The following is a 23,736-nucleotide window of genomic DNA, read 5'->3' as shown; positions in this document are numbered from 1 at the left end:
ATTTATCTCTTGTGTCCAGTTGTCCACTCAAAAAAAACGAACATGTTTTTGATGTATTTTCGTACATTAAAAACTGCTTGGCTACAAGACTTTACCTCTAATTTTCTGCGCTTTGCATACACGTTTCTAGTTGCCTCCGGTTTCCGTTTATCACCAACTTTCGACCTCGAATAGTCGAAGATCGTTGGTATTGCGTCTTTCTTTAACCTTAACCTGGTTGGTCGCCATCCTAAAGATTTCAGGACTCCGGGGTTTTGGACAAAACAGCAGGCTTCAAAGTGTGCCGAACAGAGCTTTGACCTTTTCGAAGGATTCCAATCTTTCCTTTTCACCTTATCGACCCATGCTTGGCGTAAAGGATTTTTAGCGGGGAAACTGAAAACCCAACTTTTTCTGCCTTAGATTGGTTCTTAGAAGAACCATTTTTGCAGTTAAATGCCACACAGTAAACCATCTTAAAATAGCCGATCAAAATCAAACTTTATTTATGAATTCATATTTGCCGCTTTCTCGCGCGAAATGTCAATGGCAACTATTACGTCACGAGTACTTTCCGACGATAAACCGACGGAATATTTCTTACTTCTATTCAAAAAAAACACAAATTCACACGTTGATATCTCTTAAAATAATCATGGGATTGTTTTCAAATTTTCTTTGAATAGTCTACGCAATATATACATTTTATATGTCAAATAAACAGAAATATGAATTTTGCATTTCAGGTGACCTTTAACTTCTTCAAAATTAGGTATATATATACATGTCAGTTAAGTACAGCAAATATAAATTAACGCAACTGTCATAAGTATTTTCTAAGCTGTAGAATTTCTCCACGAATTTAGGCCAGGATAATAAAACCATATTTGTAATCCTCAAATTAGGATATTTAAGACGATACCAAACACAAGTATGTTGCAGCGTGTTAACGTCTTCAAAATTAGGTATATATATATACATGTCAGTTAAGTACCGCAAATATTAATTAACACAAAAGTCATAAGTATTTTCTAAGCTGTAGAATTTCTCCACAAATTTGGGCCAGGATAATAAAACCATAGTTGTAACCCTCAAAACAAGATCTTTAAGCTGATACCAAACACGAGTATATCGCAGCGTGTTAACTAGTTCAAAACCTGGCATATTTAGACATTAGTGAAATAATGCTACATGACAGCATGCATATTAATTAATGCAAAAATGCTCTACCTTTCTCAAGTTTTAGATTGGCTCCTAGAATTTGGGCCAAGATAATAAAGACAATTTTAGAATCCTTGGAACACGTTCTTTCACATGATATGAAACACAAGTAAATGGTAGTGTGTTTACTTCTTGAAAATTAGGCCTTTTTATATGTCAACATTTATGCATTGTAAACATCGCGCAATTAATTAACGTAAAGCGACAAAAGCGGAAGTAGTCTTTAAAAGGCTGTAGATTGTCTCCAAGACGTTCGACCAAAATAAAAATAGTATAATCGTTGTCTAAACAACTTGGTCTTTACAATGGCACCAAACACGTGTGCATTTTTTGCTTTTTTGTAGCAAAAAATAGGGTTTTTTATTTTGGTTCTGAAACTGATGTTATTTAATTATATTAAAATGAATCTGGTGTCAACTTCACACTTTATTCTAATTTTGAATGTTGTGGTGAATCCTGTGATGATTGTGAGGATGAATGTCAGGATAAATCCTCTGGTACCTTCACAGTAGTTGCTAGTTTCCTTCCCAGTGTGCTCGAAATTTTAAATTATTTGCGTTTTCCTTTCTGGTTTTATCCTTTTTACATTCCAGATATTTTGAAAAATAATGACAACTAACCCCTTGCTTTGTGGGTCCTGACATTATTTTTAATATTTAGTTCACGTTTGTCTAACAAAATGGAATGGACTTCGTGACATGTTTTCAGAAAACATCCAACGTAAAAGACATCCATCTGGATCAGGAAGAAAGAAAGCTATTAGATGGAAGTGGTTCAACCATATGCAGTTTGTTAGATACTGCATTTCACACAGAGCTAGCTTGGGTAACATTGGTTTTGTGCCAACATGCAGTGAAAATGAAAGAGCTGGTTTTTCTGAGACAGGTGAAAGCATTGAAATGAATAGAATTGATTCATCATTACCATGCAGTAGCATATTGTAAGTTGCTTCTTCTGAAGTAACAAACAACAATCAAACTATTTCACAAAACTTGGATTTAAAGAGTGCACGATGATCAATTATCAATTGGTGTGAATAAATCACCAGTGAAGAAAAAATGTTGATCAGGAAATTGATATAGCAATCTTGAAATTTGTTAAAGGAAGATAATAAAAAGAAAAGTTGTAATGTCAGCTCAAGTGAACCAGATGCAGCAGCTTCTTTTGGAAATTCAATTGCCCACACACTGAGAAGCTTTGACAATTATCATAAAGCTTTGGCAAAGATGAAAATCACAGAAGTATTGTTTCAGATGGAGTGTGAGTTGCCACTCTCTGAAGATTGATCTTGAATATTGACCAACCCTCATTTCTGCTTGTTGAGGTTGTATTCTCAACATATTATGTTGATTGAATTTGCTTAATGGTTGATTTTTAATTTATATAATTAATATATGAGGTAGCAAAACATTCTATTTATGTAAATACCTATGTGTTATAACTATTTAAAGTGTACAACTTAAAAAAAGTAAATGATTACAAAACCTTGTGGATCAATTTGATCATAAATGTAATTGTGCATTAATTGTTTATCTAAATTCATTCAATTAATGGACAAAGCAATCTGCATAATGCAAAATTGAAAAACAAAATTAAAGTACAATTGTGTTTATTATTATTTTTTACACAAAACAAACAAAACAAGAGTCATAGCATGTTTGCTATGAGACTGTAATGGCTTATTTAACACAAGGTATAAAATTATAAAGAATTGGTTTCATTTATGTCATTTCCATCTGACCTAACATGTTGCAACTGCCATGAAACCTGACCTGTTCCTGAACAAAAGTAATTTGTAAGCTCTTCTCGTACTTGTGCATCATCTTTAGTAAAAAATTGCTTCCTTGTCTATTCAGTGACTGGAGTGTAGCCTCACATTCTGTTAAATGCCTCCACTGGCCAGCAACTAAATTACCTGATCTTCAAATTAAAAGAGAAATAATTAAAAGGCTGTTGGATGGAGTATACAGTTGTTTCAAATGGGTAAAACTAGGAGTTATCAATCAGCTAAATATTCTCATAACTACAATGTAACTCTAGATGAAGTGAAATTCCATACTGAACTACATTTACAACATGTTACATCTTATGTCTGTTTGAGTCATTTTACACGTTTTCAACGAGTAAAAGCAACACAAAATCTAGAGTATGTTAAATTTTTAAAAAAGATCTAGAATCATTCTCAAATTTAGTTCAAAGGTTATTTACCTGTCTTCATTGTCTACAAATCCTGGTGGGCAATACATCCTAGATCCAGCAGGTACGCGTTGCGGAAGAGATGCGGAAGAGTGATGCGGCTATTCCAAAAGCATCCTTGTTGCCCTTGACAAGCAGTAATTGAAAACCCTTTTTTCTTCTGTCAGGTGTTTACCTGGATATGGATGCATAATGTTGCATCTTAATGGAAACGCTTCATCGGCCACAAACATGTAAGGAATCTTTCCATTTGGATGGGCACCAGCAAGTGGTTTAGGGCATGGTAGACCTAGTTGATTTGTTACTAGTGCTTCACCAAACTGGGAATTCTGCAGAACACACCATCACTATGACGACCACAATCACCGACATCAACTAAGAGAAAAGTGTAATCAGCTGATACAACTGCAAGTAGGACAATACTATGCCACAGTTTATAGTTGAAATATCTGCTACCAGCTGATGGGGGAGCTTGCATTCTAATGTGCTTTCCATCCATGGCTCCACAACAGTGAGGAAAGTTCCACCTTGTTCGAACTCTTCTGCTACTTTTTCCCACTCAAAAGAACTCTCTGGAGCTTTAATATACCCTTTTTTAAAGAGAGTAGACCAAATTGCTTCTGTAACTTCACGAATTATTTTATGTACTGTTGTCAAACCAATCCTGTAGCTGAATGATAAGCTTTGAGGGCTGTCACCCGACGCCAAATAACGTAAAGTCAAAGCAAGCCTTTCCGACGGAGAAATACTATCCCTTCTTGTGCTGCATTTAGAGATAAGAGGCGCGACCAGAGACAGTAAAAAATCAAAATGTTGAGGGAGCATTCTGAAGTAGGTGAAATAGCTTTCATGATCTACTTCTTTCATTTCTTTTACCAATCTGAAGTATCCCCCATGCTGTTGTCGTCTTTCGAATATCGGTCAAACCCAAAAACGCTTTCTATACTGCATCTTCGCATACGACGTCTTAAATACAGTAATAACAAAATACGGCGATTGACAACGGCCGCCATATTGTAAACAAAAACAAACCGCCATGTAATATATTATGAAGCAAAACAAAGAGTGGAAATTGGCAACGCGAGCTGATACTCCTCGCAAGCTCGCAGCGAGAGCATTTTGCTAATAGTATCACCAATGTTTATTCAGCTAGTGCAGTAGTTGTCGTTCTTCAAAAAGAGATGATTACTTTAATGAACTACCTAGACTAGAATTGATCTCTCATTTGAATGATTTCCCAGACGTGAATTATGTTGATACTGATGATAATGATTTTTCTAGTGTAAACTTTAATTATTATAGGCCCAATGAGTTTCATAGTAATATACTTGATAAAAATACTGTTCCTAATTATGAGTTTTCTATACAACATTGTAATATTTGCAGCTTGTTGGCTAATTTTGACAGTCTGCAAATATTGTTAACAGAGCTTCGACATAATTTTAATATTGTTGGATTGACAGAAACTAGGATAAAACATAATAGAGATGTTATTGGTAATATTTTTACTCCTGGATACCAGTTTGTTTCTCAACCTACCCTTTCTGAAGCTGGAGGTGTAGGAATTTATATAAAGGATGATATGAAATTTAACTTAAGAGATGATTTGAGTCAAACTACTAATGATTTTGAGGCTTTATGGAAGAGATGCACTGCAAAACACGTAATTTGGTCTGTGCTGTGATTTATAGACACCCTAATGGTAATCTATAAAATTTTTCAAACTACTTTTATACTGCTATTAGGAACATTTCCAATGAATGTAAACTATGTTCTATTATGGGTGACTTTAACCTAAATCTATTGAACTTTGAATCGCAAAATCCAACTGGCGAGTTTATTAATACGCTAGCATCATACTTTTTTCAACCACATATAACTAAACCTACCTGAATAACTAATTACTCTGCTACACTCATTGACAATATCTTTTTTAATTCAATTGAATTTGACACCATCAGTGGTAACTTGTTATGTAATTTAGCAGATCATCTGCAAAATTTTCTAATAATCAAGAAATTGCCACACTCTACAACTAAAAGTGTGATTTACAAGAGGGATTATTCTATGTTTGATAGAGAAAGATTATTGGCAGAGGTTCTGAGTATCAATTGGCAGAAAATATTTGCAGAAAATATTTGAAATATGACCGTGATGTTGATTCTATTTTTGATTCTTTTTATACTAATATAACTGAAGTCATTGATAAACATATTCCAATAAAGACTTTAAAAAGGAAATTAAAATTACAAACAAAACCATTGATTACTAAAGCCATAAGGGTCTCTATTGCTAGGAAGAATATCCTTTGTAGGAAATATATAAAATTTAGAAATGACTGTAATTTAACTAAATTTAAGCATTACAGAAATAAACTGAAGCATTTGTTGCAAATAAGCAAAAAAATGTATTATAGAGACTATTTTGCAACAAATAATTGTAATCTCAAAGAGACATGGAAAGGAATAGTCAATAGTCAATTTTAAGACTAAGTCAGTAATAGTTCCTACTACTCTTGACATTAACAATGTAAAAATAACTGACAAAATCACCATTGCTAATGCTTTTAATGATTACTTGGTTACCATTGGCCCAAAGCTTGCTGCTGAAATTCCTAGGGTGGACTCTACATTTGATAAATTTATGCCAAATTCTTTGGCTAATAGCTTTGTACTTTTCCCTGTGACAACCAACGAAATTGAATGTATTATTGATAAATTGAATGCTTCTAAATCAACAGGCCCTTTTAGTATTCTAGTTAATATTTTAAAATTGCTAAAGTACTTAGTGTCTGTACCATTTGAGATTTTATTTAATTATTCATTTTCTACTGGCATGGTTCCAAACAAATTAAAAACAGCAAGAGTAATTCCCATTCACAAGAACGGTGACAGAGCGGACATATCTAATTATCATCCAATCTCTTTGCTTTCAATTTTTAATAAAATTATGGAAAAACTAATGTATAGTAGACTGGTTGAATTCTTTCAAAAATATGAGATATTTTTTGAGGGTCAGTTTGTCTTTTGATCCAATCATTCTACTGTCCATGCCCTTCATCTTATTATAGATAAAATTCAGGAACTATCAAAAATAAACTTTTTTCTTGTGGTATTTTCCTAGATTTAGCTTAGGCCTTTGACACTGTTAATCAGAATATCTTGATTAGAAAACTAGAATACTATGGAATTAGGGGTATAGCCTTGAAATGGTTCCACTCATATTTAACTGACAGATCTCAATTTGTTTTCATTAATAATACTGTATCTGACGCTAAACTTATTCCTAGTGGTGTTCCTCAGGGTTCTGTACTAGGTCCTCTACTCTTTCTTTTATATATTAATGACTTTTGCAACTGTGCCCCTCAGCTAAATTTTCATCTTTTTGTGGATGACTCAAATTTACTTTGCTGTGATAGAAGCTTAATAGATATGGAAATTAAAATGAATAACTGATTTTTGTTAGTGAATGGCTTTCTGCTAATAAACTATCTCTCAATGTAGATAAGTCATTTTACCTTCTCTTTTCTCCTTCCCAAAAAAATTGTACTAAAAAATTAAATATTTTGATAAATGGAATACAAATTAAGGAAAAACAAAGTATTAAGTATTTGGGAGTTATTATTGATAGAAATCTTAAATGGAAAGATCATGTACATGAGCTTTCAAGAAAAATTGCTGGGAATATAGGTATTCTATCAAAATTGAGACATTTGTTGAAGAGAAGACCTTAATTCAATTGTACTATGCTATCATTTATCCTTTTCTTATTTATGCAGTGGCAGTTTGGGAAAATAACTACAAATTCATTATAGCTCCATTGATTATTTTGCAAAAAAAAGCTGTGCGAACAATTACTTTCTCCAAATTTGATGAACATACCACTCCTCTGTTCAAGAAACTAAATTTACTAAAATTTCAGGATATTGTCTATCTCAATACGACCTTGTTTTTATATAACTTTTACAATTCAAAACTTCCAAAAAAATTTAATGATTTCTTTAATCTAGTAGTGGAGCAGCACGCACAGCCACAATACTCGGTTAGCTTCTAAGGTAAATTATGCTCTACCTTTAGTTTGTACCAATTATGGAAAGTTCAATATACGGTTTATTGGAACTAAGATATGGAACAGTGTTGATGAATCACTAAAAAAATATTCCTATTTCAAAAAGAAACTAAAACTTCGATTAATTGATAAGTATTAATTTCAAATGAATTGTGTGATTCAAAGTTTGGTAATATTTATATTTATATATATTCTTATATGTATATATATTTGAATATTTTTTCTTATCACCTTACATCCGTGTGTACAACTGTATTTATATGAATCGTGTTAATTTTCATTTACTTTTCTTTATCTTATGTCAAATTATACATGTCAAACAGCATGTCAGTCATCTACAAGCTATGTTATTTATCCTGTAATATGGTTATTTGATCAATATTATTGTAACTAATTTTTTTTCCGTAGAAAGATGGAGTTATTATTTACTATTTATAAATAATGGCTCTATCTTCAATTAGTATAACTATATTATATTATCTTTATTATATTAAACATATTATATTATTCTAAGGTCACCTGTCTCGATTAGCCCATATTTGGTTATTATAGGTGGCCCTCACTCCAAATTGAAGAAATTGTAATATGGACTTGTAATAGTGTGTTGTAAGAACTTCAAGAGTGAAAATAAAATTATGTTGTTGTTGTTGTTGTTTGATAGCGTATGCATAGTTTATGTAAATCAGAGTCGGTGTTTCGGAGTTGAGACCAAAAACCATGACCAGCCGACAATTTAAAAAAGTATAATATAAAACAAATTCTGAAGAAACAAGACATCTTGAGATTGCAAAATATGAATCAAAACAAGACGAGAAGTAAACTGTAAATTTTCGACTTTATTTCAAAGTAATCCTCAGACAGAATGTTAATTCATCCGACAGAATGTTAATTCAAAGTCATCCTCAGACACTTGTTGTTGTTAATAACATGTAGGTATTTTGAAAGATAAAATTTATTTCATCTAATATGTTTCAAAAACATTTGAATGCAGGAGATCACAGTGGTTTTATGGGTAGAGGTAGGGGGACGCTTTATAGTTTCGATGAGACTTTGGTAGTTACTTGTTCCTGTAACATACCCCAGACTTTCTTGTTCAATTTTGTCAATTTTTTTATCGTCAATGTCCTCTATCAAATGAAAATTGCTTGGTATATTGGAATTTTTAGGGGGGGTGGATCAATTATCATTTGATAGGATGGGGCAGATTTTCTAAAGGGGTGAATCATTGTCCTATCTTAATGTGTCACAGTCTCTGGCGATGGTAGATTTTTTGGCTTGCAGATAAGTGAACCTTACAAAATGAAAGCATTATTAGCTTAAAATTTTTTATGAAGTTCTGTCAATTAGAAATCATAGTTGTATAGCTGTACAGTATTTCATTAAATAATCGACAAAGCTTTATAAATTATGTATCCAAATATTGCCAACGACAAGTGAAACATGGATACAACAGTTGCTTTTACATATGTCAAACCAGGGACACGAAAATACATGCAAACAGAGTTGACATGACAAAATAACTGGTTACTTCACGTTTAGAAATTTATTTCAATTTTAATGTTTCAATGTAAACTTGTATGATAGTAACTCAGTTGCAAAAGGTGCTATTATGAATTATGTAATTGCCCTGGAAATGACAAGCTCTCTTTGCTCAGTTCTACTCTACAATTTCCTGATTTTCTACTCTGTTTTTATAATAAAAAGCTACACTAGGCAATACCATTTTAGAATACAATAGGCATTTTCTGAGTGTTAGACAATTTAGAGTGGTGCGCAGCTCCCTGAATCCCCCAGAATATCTGCCTTTGATTTTGTAGGGAAATTGTCACCTCTCCTGCATATGTACCATCAAACAAAGGCTCGGAGGGATGCACACTTCTCTGCACCCATCCCTTTTATGCATTACTAATTGAAAGACATCAATCCTATGGGTACAGAATTAAGCTTTCGCAACCTAAGTTGCGCTCCTCACAAATTCTTATTTTGCATTTATATTTTTATAACAAATCGTGCATTGTAAACATTAGAGTAACTTTTAATTCGACGTTTTCCATAAATTTAGACATCACAGTCTGCAAAATGCATTTTTTCCCATTCTCAAAATGCACAATTAAACCAGCTGCAGTCCAGGCTCTAGCCTTAATGCAGTGGCGATTCTAGCGTAAGCCAAAATATATTACTGAGGCACATTGAGGAAGATATTCACATTTCTTAACCCCTTAGAGAAAAGTCCATTGGTAAAATTATATTCTTTAATAATTCAAAACCAATAGTGTTTTTATGAATGTTTGTATTTGAAATTGAGCAGCTATAATTTATTTTGACCAACGCTAGATCCGCTACTGGTTTATTATGCCATGAATCTAGTTTTGTTTGTTCTAAATCTGCATGATTTCAATTTTAATTATGATTAGAAAACAATGTACGTATTGATAACTTAACATTTTCCTGTCCACTTTTGTAAACTTTTCTTACACTTTTCCTTTCAATTTCCATTGTTGGGACTTTGTTACACTTCAATTTGTAGTTGTCCATTGTGGGGACTTTGTTACACTTCAATTTGTAGTTGTCCATTGTGGGGACTTTGTTACACTTCAATTTGTTGTTGTCCATTGTGGGGACTTTGTTACACTTCAATTTGTAGTTGTCCATTGTGGGGACTTTGTTACACTTCAATTTGTTGTTGTCCATTGTGGGGACTTTGTTACACTTCAATTTGTAGTTGTCAATTGTGGGGACTTTGTTACACTTCAATTTGTAGTTGTCCATTGTGGGGACTTTGTTACACTTCAATTTGTAGTTGTCCATTGTGGGACTTTGTTACACTTCAATTTGTAGTTGTCCATTGTGGGGACTTTTTTACACTTCAATTTGTAGTTGTCCATTGTTGGGACTTTGTTACACTTCATTTTGTAGTTTGCCATTGTGGGGACTTTGTTGCACTTCAATTTGAAGGTGTCATAATGAAGGACATAATAAAAGTGTCAGCTTAATTGAGGTTTCATCATTATACTTTCATTATTATTATCTATATGAGATTAAGTTTTGGATTTTACACAGTATCTGCTTAGTAAAGGGTCATTTGATACAGGAGGTTTGAATGTATATATTATATCACTTAAGAATTTGATTATACAATATTTTTTGTCAGATATTTCAAACACGAAGTCAGATTATTAAAGTTCATACAAAAAGACATGATTGATTATAGAATTTGCCCTCTTTGCCCACAAGTCAGTATTTGATTTCTTTTTTCCTACTATTTGCTTTGTGAACTATTTTAAGTTATATATTTTTTGTCTTATATAATATCAAAACATTTAAAGTTGTTGTGAAATATGAAGTGTTACATGTTTACCATAAAATTCATTTTATTTTATTAAAGAGCTTTGTTTTCTTTAGACTGGTGTGGCTATTCATTCCATGGATGCTTGCTTTGGTCTAACTCGTAAAAAGTTGGCAGGGAATAGTTTGCTATCCAAACCATGGCTGCCTTAAGTTTGCTGATCAAGATGAAGCAGATGATTTTGTTGATCATTATAACAAGTCTAACAACAAAGTAGGAGACGTAATTATTGCATCATGAAGGACTTTGAAGCCTATTCAAAAGTATTGTGGGAAGGGGAGGGGGGGGGTTGGGGTGAATAGTTTGAAAACAAGCTTTATATGCAGTCCATGAAAAAGCAATGGCAAATCCAGCACTTTTTTACTTTTACATTGCAAATATTTTTGTATTCAATCACTGGGAAAACAATAAATGGATTTGATTTTCTAAAGAAATTATTAACAACTTTGCTGACAAATTTGCCTTGTAAGAGTAAAAGATTGGGTAGGCTTCGCCCCTGAGAAAAGTGGGTCTATGCTTCATGCAGGTCCATGGGCCCTGATACAATCTTAGCTAAAAAATTGAGGAAGCACTTGCTGATCTTGGTGATTTGAGCAGCGATGAATTCATGCTTGGTTCAAAGCATTAACTGATGAGATTTAAAACCAAATTGCGGAATGAGTTGTTCAGCTTGAAGAAAAGTTTTGAACTTCCTCTTGGAGAAAATTTTCTTCTCCATGCTGAGATTGTCAACTTGACCAATGATGTCAACATTCCCAATGAATCTGAAAGCTCAACGTATGAGGAATCCGATACTGAAGAAGAAAACATCGAAGAGCTCTCAGAAGTGGACAGTGACATTGAATAGACGACATAGCTACTATTCGCAAACTAATAGCTACTTTTTATGTACTTACTTATTATGCAATTTAGTTGTTCATGTATCTAGTATAATAACTGATATCACGCAAACATTTGTGGTTTTGTGACGTCATGTTAGTGCACAGTCATTTTCTGTACAACACCGGAAGTTTTCACCTGTAGTTGAATTTTGAGAGAACTATGTTCTTTATTATTTATCAATGTCTTACAAGTAAGAGTTTATATGCAACATATATCCCAACCAATTAGCTCTGTCTACCCAACCCAATTCATCTAAAATTGTGAGCATTCATATCATCTATAAAATAGCCGAGACGTATCCAAAGCTTTGTCAGTTGATCAACGGGGTCTGGGGCGAGTTTTTGAAAACACCGAATTTCATGATTTGTCCATCTAAATCATCCAATTTGTTTTTTATCGTTATAAGCCTTCCTATGTTTCATATTTTGCTCGAGATTAACTCCAAACAGATGACTAACTTTACCGATGTTCAAGCTAATGAAACGATGCTGACGAGAGAGTGCTGTCTGGTTCGGCACCCTTGATGGCACTGCTGCTGTAAGAGGTGAATGAGAAATGAAACCGAATACGTGTTTGGATTGAAATAATATAAAACTCAAAATTATTAATCTACGTTACTGAGCACTATTGCCATTTCACAGAACACGTAAGCTATTTTACAGATCAAACACTCTTGTCATGTTGCACGCCTACAGTAATCATTGCACATATTATGTATCACGCATTCTTGCCCTGAGCTTCAAATATTCTGTAAGCAATACCAACCCTCCCTACAATCACATTCTGAAGTAACATTCTGTTGTTAAGAAAAGAACGTGATCGGCTTTTTTGGGGTTTTTTTTTATTATAAGATGCTACATACTCTGCTACCAATAAGGTCTATGCTACAAGGGTCCATGCACTAACTAAAAAAAATCATTATTTCATTTAAAACATAATTTGTTAAAAAAATTTAAAGCCGCAACTGTCAATTATTTGCTGTAACAAAACTTTGCTACTGGCTACTGCATACTTCTGTGTAACAATCACATACGCTCGATGATATTGGATTATGCGGTGCTGGTTATTTCACAAAAAGCACCGTAAAGTGAAAATGTCGACGCAGCGGAATTCTCGAAATGTTAAAAGTGGAATACATTTATGATAAATATGTTGCTTTACTTTGAGTGTTCGTTGGTACCGTAAATTAATTTATCAACGGCCAGGGCGTTTCATCAATTCTAGATGTTGTGGTGCAGCGAAATGAAAAGAGAGACGTGTATATTAGTTGTTTGTGTGAACAAATATAACAAAACTAAGACAAACTAAACTTCTTATAAGCCAAATTGTTAACCCACTATAATTAATAATGGACTCCGTCGATTTCGACGTATGAGGGTTCCACAAAGTGGAACATCCTGGTTACTTAAATTATAGTGAAGGCAGCTGACCAGACTACAATCACTCGTACCTTTCACGCAACTACAACGCTGATATCAGCGTGACACGTTTGTGACAAGGCTGCAACATTGCAGATGCAGATACAGTCCATCCGAGGACATAGTTTCCTCTACAAAATTTCCCTCACATGGCTTTGGTCAACCCAGGCTAGGTTTACAGACACATTGCCAGGTGTGCCACGAGCCGGGATTGAACCCGCGCCGTCTGGCTTACAGCTCACGCAATTAACCATTCAGCCACCCGCCCCGTCTCAGGTGGCGTTGCAAAGAGGAGTTTAATATGTATAAGGTGTTAATTTAATATAGGCCATTTATTAGATCTTTACACGTCACATATGCCCATATATCATCTGAGAAATACAATTTGGCTTATGCAAACCAATGTGACCTTTGGAAAAACTTGAGAGCATATCAGTGCAAGCAGGAGACCAAAGGTCTTAGGTTGCACGATTGCATCTGCTCGAGTTCTCACAAACAGCTTCAAGGTTTGCATAAGCCAGTGCAATGGTGCAAACATTAAAAACAGTTTTTACCTCTTGTATACAATGATACGAAACAATAATTCAAAACAGACAAATTTACATCGATATGCAAATTCTTTTTGGTTAATAGATTGATTTGATTGGTTGAGTTGAAATCGGTTTGCACAGGCTAATGCAAACACGGCTATAGACCAATCACCGAGCGGGTACTATTGTTTTTATCTATAAATGAACAATGGACATTACATATGCTCGCATACTCTTATGTACTGTACTGCCCGTCCATATTAAAGCCCATTTATGTCATTTGATTTGATGCAATGCCGAAAAAAGATGCATCAAGAAGAAAATATAAACCGTCTCACTTTCGAGAAGCTCGTGCAAATTGGTGAGAATGTCTCCACTTGTGGTGTTTTTTGTCAACCGGTAATCCGTTATCGCAGTCGCTTGTGTCCTTAATCGTTATATATGACTTTATTATAGGTTGTCAACTCTGTTTCATCAAGATTCCATTTGTCGCGTAAAATGCTCAGATGTTCTAAAAGTGTTGAGAAATAAATATAAGAGTATATCTGTTCGAGAATGTGGGTTCATTGTACGAAAGTGTTTTCCTATAGTGAAGCGAATTCATAGCAATCATGTCTACTTTTATTCTGGCATTAGCCACATCGACGCCATTGAATGTGTTAACCAATGTCATATGGAAAATGGTATGGTTTAAAATAGCTAGCGCAGTCCCTAATTAACATAAATTTCAGAGGCACACGATAAGAATAAGTTAAGGAAGGGCTTAAATTTTGGTGTTAATTGTATATAATATTGAGAACCTTTTTTTTGGTAGGGGAGGGGGGGATTTTCCATCTTGAGAAGAACTACCTTTGACATGGAGCAAACTTTATTTTCTTGTCTCATTTCATAGATTGCTCAACTGAGAATAAAATGCTATGTGGATTACCTGATTGCATGAATATCAATCGGTTGGAATTGCTACGTTCCTCATCAAAGAAGCCTACATATTCATTCGCAAATGAAGCCTACATATTCATTCCCAAATTAAGCCTACATATTCATTCCCAAATTAAGCTTACATATTCATTCCCAAATGGTAATTTTGATAGCATGGAGTTATGTTGGTTTAGATGAATGGCAGTTGCATTGAGGAGATCTGAGTTTGATGTCATAGAGGAAGCAAGAGCTATTCTTAGCTTACCATCTCATCCATGTTTTCCAATCTTAATTGGTATTTGTCGGGATGAAAAGCCATTCATTTTAATAACAAAAGTTTATGGTCATGTAGGAACTGGAGTGTACATGTCCTTGGAAGGATTGTGCTACACTCATGGAATCACTTTTGCCGAGTGGATATCTTTGTTAATTAAGATATGGGAAGGCATAGAACTGTTGCATTCTTGTGGATTTGCTCATAGAGGTCTTGGAGTTGAAAACATTGTTGTGAAAAAGAAAGAAAAGAAAAAAGTTTGGGTGCCAGTATTTCTGAATCTTAATGAAGTCAAAGCTTTATGTGGAAGTATTGACAACAACTTAAGTCAGCAAGACTGCTTAGACTTTGGCGTCTCGCTACATAAAGTAACTACTCTCCCTGCAATAAAAGAAACATGTGCATTACGCCAGCAAGAGAAATTAACTCAATTGTCCAAAGCTATTTCTTCTGGTTGCAATGCATTGTCAATAGCAAGACGTGTAAAACATATTGCACAAACATAAATATTTTTTACTAATGCAGAAGTATCTCAATTATTACAGTTATTTTAACAAATATGATATCTTATTAGCCTATCCAGTGAATTGTGCATGTCTTTGTGTAGGTGAAAGGTAAACCCCCCCCCCTCAAAAAAATTATTTTTGTATAAAATGTAGTTTTTACTTTTGGGCTTTAATCTTCTAAAATTTAATTATAGAATTAGACATTCTGCATGGCTTACATATGAATAGAAAAATATTACCTTTTAAAAAACCATATTCAATCCAACTAAAACTGAAAACTGAGTTGATTACAATGCACATTTTGCAGTGCTGACTGTTACCATCGTAAACAATGAATTTTTTTCATTGGTGTGAAATTGAAAACTATATATATCCCTGTTGTGATAAAATTTGAGTAACTTTCCATTCAAAAGACTTGTTCAATATGAAGGTTTGGGTATAATCAGTTAACCTATGAGTCTCAAAAATTACATTGCCATTGTCCTTAATAATATTTTTTCCAAAGATTGATTCCTTTTTTTTAATAAGATGGAAGGTATTGCCTGACTCATGATTTAGCCAACATCCTGTCAATTTACCTCTTGCGCTTATCTGCTGCAGAGATTGTAGAGATCCCGTATATGAAAAAAAAGCCAGAACTGACTTTCCTCATCATCACAGTACACAGGCAAAACAAAATGATTTGCCTGAGACACATATACATTCAATTTTTTTTTAACTCTGTCAAAGCTTATGGACATAACACTTTCCAGTGTGTTGATATTATTTCTTCGATTTCAGAAATGCTATGTGTCTCATTAATATCCAATACCTTCACATCTTCTTTTGATACTTTAAAGTCACATTTTCCGAATACATTACTAAGCAATGCCTTGCAGTCTTCACCAAAATCTTGCAAAGGTGCACCTTCTGACGTTTAAAGAATGAAGGAAATACTATCCTGGCAGTCCATGATTTTCTGTATTTCCTTTGAGCCATACTGTCGTGGCTTCTTTAGGCGAATGTCATCTGGTAGTCCTTCAACATGAAAACCATCAGAAAGATATGGAATGCAAGAACCAGTCACACATTTTGCTTCACCTTTAAGAAAAATGCTCACTGACAAGAACTAACAATCATAATGACTTAACAACATGACTGTAAAAAGAGTAATTTTTACAAAATTACTCACAGAAAAAAATTTTGTATCTTCCATAAACTTTTTATTAAAAAACAGAGAAGATTTCTTTATGCAAGTGTATCAAAAGGTAATATTACACTATCACTGTAAGGTAAACGCTACCATTCAGGAATATACAGGCAACCTTTGTACATAACTGTTATTAACAACATTATTTTGGATTCCCAAACTCCATTGTGTGAATGTTTCATCGTCTGGATCTGTCGCCTCCACGACATTGTTCTCACATTCACGCTGTTCTATATGCGCTCGCACGTTTTCGTCATTTGTCATCCATTTCGTTAACTTAAACCCGCCTTGAGACATTCTAAATTTCGCCTTTTCATATAAATCGATGCATTGTGTGCACTTTTGCCCCTGGAAACTAAGTCATCAACGTAAAATCCTTCATTCAATTTTTCAGCAAGCTCTGGATGTGATTATGCAAATTGCACTATGTGATGCCTAAGCGTTGCGTTGAGTAAAAATGGCGAAGCATTTAATCCAAACACTACTCTGCAAAACCTGTAATCAACAACCTCTAAATTAGCATTAGTCACATCTCTAACCCACAGAAATCTTAAATAGTCCCTGTCTGCTTTGTCTACTTCTACATTAAAAAATGCTTTCTCTATTTCTCCTATCAAAGTCACTGTGTTCTCCCTAAATCTAATTAATATATCAAACAACAACGGTGTTAATGATGGTCCTGCATGAAGACAGTCATTCAAAGAAGTCCCTTTCTTACCCTCCTTTGATGATGCATCATACACTATTCTTAGCTTAGTTGTTGGCTTCTTTACGTATCACCGCTTGATGGGGAAGATAATGAACATTCATCCCCGCTTCTGAATCGTCAACCTTTTCAATGGCACACATTTTTAGTTGATCCCTAATAATTTTATATATTACTTTAAAAAATCAGGCTCATTTGACAAGCGCTTAATTTGTTCTTTCATGTGTGCTAAACTATTGGCATAGTTACTTGCTAAATGCCCATGATCCTGCTTCCACGGCAATTTAACAGAGTACTTGTGCCCAATAAACTCAATTTTATCTAACAAGGCTTCTTGCACATCGTCAGTTTCCCTGACAACAAGTGTTTCTAAATCCAACAACTTGTTAACCTGCCTGTTTATGCTGTTTGTATTTTGTGTTGCAGTTTGCAAAACTAAATTAACATGTGTGTTTTTAATTTTCAAGTTCCCTTTCAGTGGACCGCTTACAACCCATCGTAAATAAGTGTCAATCGCAACTGGCTCAATCTTTTTGCCCCTAATTATTTCTCCTTTCTGAAAAGCCCAAAGGTTATCTGCTCATATCAAAACATCCACTTCCAACATCTCCAGCTTCAAACTTACATCTGACAAAAACAAATTTTTCAAATGAGAATACTGCTCCTTAGCCACCTCAATATGCTCATTTTTTACCGTACAAATACGTGGAATTACTAATGCCTCTAAACGAATTTTGCAATTACCCCTAACTGATGGGATGTCGCAATTGATGACCTCTGTCATCTTACCTTCATTGGTTCCACCACCAAAGGTGTTGACCTCTAACCATTCCCGCCTTGCTACATTAACCCTATATTAACCATAGTGACTAATTATTTCTGAAAAAAAATTTTCTTTGGTTATCACTTTATTTTTTGCATAACTAACCATACGAAAAAGAAAAAAATCATTTTATCATGTTTTCCAAGAATTTCTTTATTGTACCATATATGCTACATTGGTAAATAAGGTGTAAACTAACATTAATTATGTTCAGGTAATATATATTGTAAGTAGCCTCAAGGTTCAGTGAATAGTTTTAGTTCTAAAAAAACATAATATATGCCATTAAAACATTAATTTTAGCATGTCTTTCTATGATATGCAGTGTAGCAATTACGATTTTTGTTCAAGCATAAATGAACCTTGCACTTCCCACACATAACAAGTGAAAATCCATCCGTGCACTTTCGGCAACGTTGTCGTTTCTCTGCATAAATGGGCAAATGATCAACACCATCAAATTGAACATCTTCTACTGGTGCTGGATTTACTGATTTTTTTCTCTTCTTTCTTGCACTTTCTATTGACCGACGTCCACGTTGTGGTTTGTTTACATTACACAGGGCAAAGGCAACCATAGCTTGAAATTTTCTCAATGGCATTGCTCTGATATTAAGAATTTTGCAATCTCTTCTGTATAGGAGCCATGCATTTACCAGTGCAATTGTGAGTATGATAAAAGATGTAAATATACCACCTTTTGCTTCTAAGCTTATATTTGTATAGCGAACACAGCATATCCATAAGGTCAACTCCTCCCATTGATTTGTTGTAAACCGCAATAATCGATGGTTGATTAACACTAATATGCTGTTTCTTTGACCTATCATATCTCTGTACATTATTACCATCCTGATTACCAATATAGGAGGAGATCATTGTGACACACTTGTTATCATACAATCGAACCAAAGAGAGATTTCTTGTTGTCTCGACAACACTGTCCTCTGACCCTCTCCCCTGTTTTTTTAATTCTTTCTCTGATTTAAGAGGAGCCCCATGAAGACGATTGTTGTTGATTGTACCAACATAATGTAATCCTCTTCTTTCTAGTTCAGCAACCATTTCAAAATTGGAGAAAAAATTGTCAGCAAAGACTTTGAAGTTTCTGTTGGAAGAGTTGAACACAACTTCAAAACAACATTTCCACCCAATCCACATCCAGAGACACTACTTTCTTCTTCAGTTCTGGCATTCTTTCCTTGGTAAATATCAAAAACATGTAAAAACCCTGTTGATGAACATCGAGCCCAAAGCTTGAATCCCCATTTTCTTGGCTTCTTTGGAAGATATTGCTTTAGTATTGATCTTCCCTTGAAAGCAACCATAACTTCATCAATGCATTGGTTTTCAGATGGACTAACTTTCAAAAAGTTTGAATTTAAATCATCACACCATCGCCTTATCTTCCAGACTTTATCATTCTTATTTTCCTCCGTTACTGTTAGGTTGTTAGCAATGTGCATATAGGAAGCAAGCTTTTGAAACCGCTGTCTTGACATCACATCAGCTATTGGATTATAATGGATGTATGTTTCCCAATAGCAACCAACAGCAGGCATTTGCACCAATCCCATATGAAAAAACAGACCCACAAATGTTTCAAGTTCACATGCTGATGCTTGTAGTGAAAACCCTGCTTTTTGATGGGCATAATGATTGGATTCTTCAGCCAAATATTCAAACATGTTGCTGGTCACAAAATATTTGAAGTAGTTGTAGGGACTGTCATCTTTGGGTTCAGGTTGAAGTGGTGCATCTGTGAATTCAAGGTTTGAAGGTGGAACAAATGCTCTTTGCTTGTCAAACTTATATAAATTTTTTGGTTTTTCTTTTCTTCTTGCAGTTGAGCCATGGGGCACTTCTTCAGAAACTGTACTACGATGATCAATGCTTGTACCCTCATCATCAGGAATGGTAGCCGGGATATCCATGTTATCATCATGTTGTTTGGCAACTTGGCTGTCATCACCAGGTGGTTGCCATTCATCTACTTCATCATCACTAGATAAATCACTCAACTCACTCTCTGAACCAATAACATAATCAATGATCTCACTTATATCTTCAAAGCGATTTGACATCTAAAAAAACATATATGGATCAATACATTTATAAAATGTATCAACTAATATTTAGAACAAACCATAGCCATAGTATGAAATTTCATTCTATACAGTAGTTAATATGTTAAAAGTATCATAAGATTGATTTTAAATAGGCAATATTTCAATAAATTTAACAAAAACTCAACTTACAATAAATACTTCATGTAGTTCGTTTTATCAATTATTGACCAATGTAGCAGATTTGGAACAAGGATTTTCATTGAAAAATGATGAACATAAAGATGCATTTATTCAGAACAAAAGATGAAACGAAATGTCTAGAGAAGGCCCTTGTTTGAAAATATCAAAGGTTTTGGAACAAATCATCATATTTCAAAACAGTAAATGCAATTAAAATTGCCTCAGATTGTCGCACATGCCTTCTTTCGTGATCCGCCATGTTTGATTTGTAAAAAATAGTAGCTGGGGGGGGTGTTACATGCTTTATTAATATAAATTAGCATCAAACATGTAGCAAAAAATCTACACTGGTGAATAAAGTTAAAAAATATTGCAAAATTTGTAGGAATTCTTTAGTGTTGCCCAATGTAGCATATTTGCTACAAGGGTTAATATAGGGTTAAACTTCGCATCTTGTTTTGCCCTGTTTGTCACGAAAGACTTCTGACTTCCCAAGTCAAAAAGCACTCTCTTCCCATTCCGACCTACAAGAATTCCTTACGCAGTTCTCAAAGCTACCCTATTCTTCGTACTCAAGTGCACGTTACTCACATTTACCTGCTCTGTTTTTTCTGTGATACCACTCTGTTTTTCCGCCTTCTCTTTGTCCTTTTTTCCTTTGTCACATATAGATACATGACCCTCCCCACATACAATACATTTAGTACGTGCACCACAATCGTTTGCTAAATGACCTTTATTTATACAAACAAAACATCTTTTAAACTTACGAAGAAGTTGCATACGTTTTGTCCGTCCGGTCATCTTCTTGCACTCTACGTGTTTGTGCTCCCCACAGCAGAAAGCACAAAACAATTGATTGTTGCGGCTGGCAAACAATCCGCTAGCTATTCCTGGTTCCTGTCGTTTTCTTCGTTGATCTTAGTCCTTCTCCCCAACTGATAATTTGTGGCATTACCGCAGCTCCACTTCGACTTGAAACGCATCGACAAAATCTTTCATGCCCGACTCTAATTAGTCCCTTCCCCTGGTAATCGTCAGTTTTAATGACTCCTGTATTTTTGTTAGTAGATTGCGCTGGACTATCTCACAATATATCTCCTCCTTTACACCTAGCGCCTCGAGCTCTCGATAATTCGTTTCCACGGCGTCAATGAACTTGCGCAGCCTCGTCGCATCATTCTTGTTGTACACAGACTTTAGGTTCATCATATCATTCACACGTGCTCTTTGCACCATCACTTTGTTCTCGTATCTCCATTCTAACACTTTCAGGTCTTCTGCATAATTGATCGAAGTCAGAGCTCGTCCACCAGTCCCCTCAGATAGGTGAATTTGTAGACCTCAGACAATCCGTCGTTGTTGTGAATTAAACTTTCAAAGGAGTCCCAGAATCCACGCAAGTCTTGTATCTTGCCCGAGAACTTTTTCACTGCCAGTTTGGGCACCTTTACTCGGCAGCGTGCTCCACTGGATACCATAGTTGCCGATGTGTTGGCGAGTTCCTCATTTCGCTTGTTTGTCTCTAGCGTGCTCAGCGCTTCGTTGATTTCGGCCAAAGCGCCCAAAACTTTGCGACTGTATTCCAATGAGCCGTCAATATCTGCCGAAATATCTTCATCTTTTTCTAACCAGCTCTTAATCTCATCGTCCATCTTCGAAATTGTATCTAATTTCTGTACGAGTACAAGCCGCATTTGTTCCAGTTCGACTTTCCTTAATAGCGCATTATTGTTTACCATACTTCTCACCTTGCTCGCAACTTTTGTGGCATACGATTTGTGCTCACTCATCGAGTGTTGCTTTCTTGTCAGCTCTGACATCGTGAACAACCCTGCATCCTATTTCTGTGTTCTTGAATACTGGTACTAGATCCGGCTCGAAGGACCACGTTTCACACAATCTGTGCGAAGTGCTGGTTCACTGTTCTCAAAATTCACTTTAAGGATAGGACTGTATTTTGAATATAATATTTTAACACTTCAATAGGATATTTACAGTGGTCGTGCACGATTTTACGTTCCAAGCAATGGTTCTTCGCGATACGGAATAGTTAAATTGATCTTGTTAAGATTACGGACAACCGTCAATCCTTAAACTGTGTTTTCGAACTTTATTGTCTTCTGCAATACAGCTGCTAATTTATCAAATTTGTATGACCACTTCATGTACCAATAAGGTCAACTTTTCCGAACTCCCGAACTAGCGCTTACAAGCTATATTTATGTATAATTATTCAGAAGTGGTTTTAGGCGTTTACATTTGACTTGCAACTTTGCCATTCCGTTTCTACCTACATCCTACTTCCGTTTCTACCAATGATGCATTGCGGTGAGGAAGTGTTCTCTTAACATGACTATAGTGTTTTACATCAATTTAATAATATCAGTTATATCTTATCACCTATAATATAGCACAGTCACTTGCGACATAACTTGACATAAAAATTTTCAACAAATTCTTTACGTGAAGAAAGAAATGAGTTGATTGTTATAAATAAAATATTGATAAATAAACTTGAAGAAAAAGATATAACTATATAAGAGAAAATTTTGTTATAATTTTTTATTTGAGATGGCTGATGTTAACAAAAGTTTTACACTTGATGCATTAAAAAAATTATGTAAAGATATTCAAAATGAAAATAAAATTTTAAGGCAAAAATTGCGTTATATTCAAGATTATGAACATGATGCAGAAAAATGTGGAAAACTATATGTGCAATCCAAACAGAATTTCCTTGTTCTAACATAAACTGAACTAATAGTGATCTTACAATTAATTACAAATCGACGATAACCACAGCAATTATCTGGATCAATTGATAAGTCAGTAAAATAATCCATATTGTGCAAAAAATACTCTAAATTTTTGTGAAGAGGAATTTTCTTGCATTTCCAACATATTTTCTGAATGAATATATGAGCACAATATATTTTTTGACAATTATTAAAAACAACCTTATTTTTTTAACAAAGAAAAATTTTGGATCAATTTTATTACATGTGTTATAAAAAAAATTTTTTGACAAGGAGTGACCTTAATACTGTTCTTATTTTCAAACAATTTATTAAACCGATGTTTTGAAAACGATCTGCTGATTTAAAAATTATGATACATTCTGTGCATTGAATAGAAAATTTTTTTTCTTTCTTACAGTTCAAATAACATTTTAAACATGTATCTTCCCTTTTATATATATATGAGAGTCCACATACTCATTAAATTTTAAATAATGCATGCATTTAAAGCAAAATAAGTCTAGTTTTAAGTTAGAAAAATGTATATGACTTAAAATTAAGTCATAGTGAGAATCAATTAACCATAAAAAATAACTTTATCACTTATGTGAAAGGATTCGTGATTAGTCACTCTTGAGTCATAAATTATTGTATCTAATTCATCTTTAGAAAAAACTTACCAAATGAAAG

The 23,736-nt window shown here is 34.3% G+C and overlaps 1 long non-coding RNA gene across 1 annotated transcript; it reads right to left on the bottom strand.

Annotated features, from left to right (window-relative positions):
- Window positions 1-658: 658 nt before the first annotated feature.
- On the bottom strand, window positions 659-23,092 carry LOC124457842. Its single transcript, XR_006952830.1, has 3 exons — window positions 23,082-23,092; window positions 11,914-11,920; window positions 659-736 (listed from the first exon to the last, which is right to left on the bottom strand). It is a non-coding gene; the product is annotated as an uncharacterized LOC124457842 (long non-coding RNA).
- Window positions 23,093-23,736: the final 644 nt, after the last annotated feature.

The sequence above is a fragment of the Xenia sp. Carnegie-2017 genome, unplaced genomic scaffold, assembly GCF_021976095.1.
Source record: "Xenia sp. Carnegie-2017 unplaced genomic scaffold, XeniaSp_v1 HiC_scaffold_6, whole genome shotgun sequence".
Taxonomy (NCBI): domain Eukaryota; kingdom Metazoa; phylum Cnidaria; class Anthozoa; order Malacalcyonacea; family Xeniidae; genus Xenia; species Xenia sp. Carnegie-2017.
The sequence above is the reverse complement of the archived record's forward strand: the minus strand, read 5'-3'. Positions and strand labels throughout refer to the sequence as shown.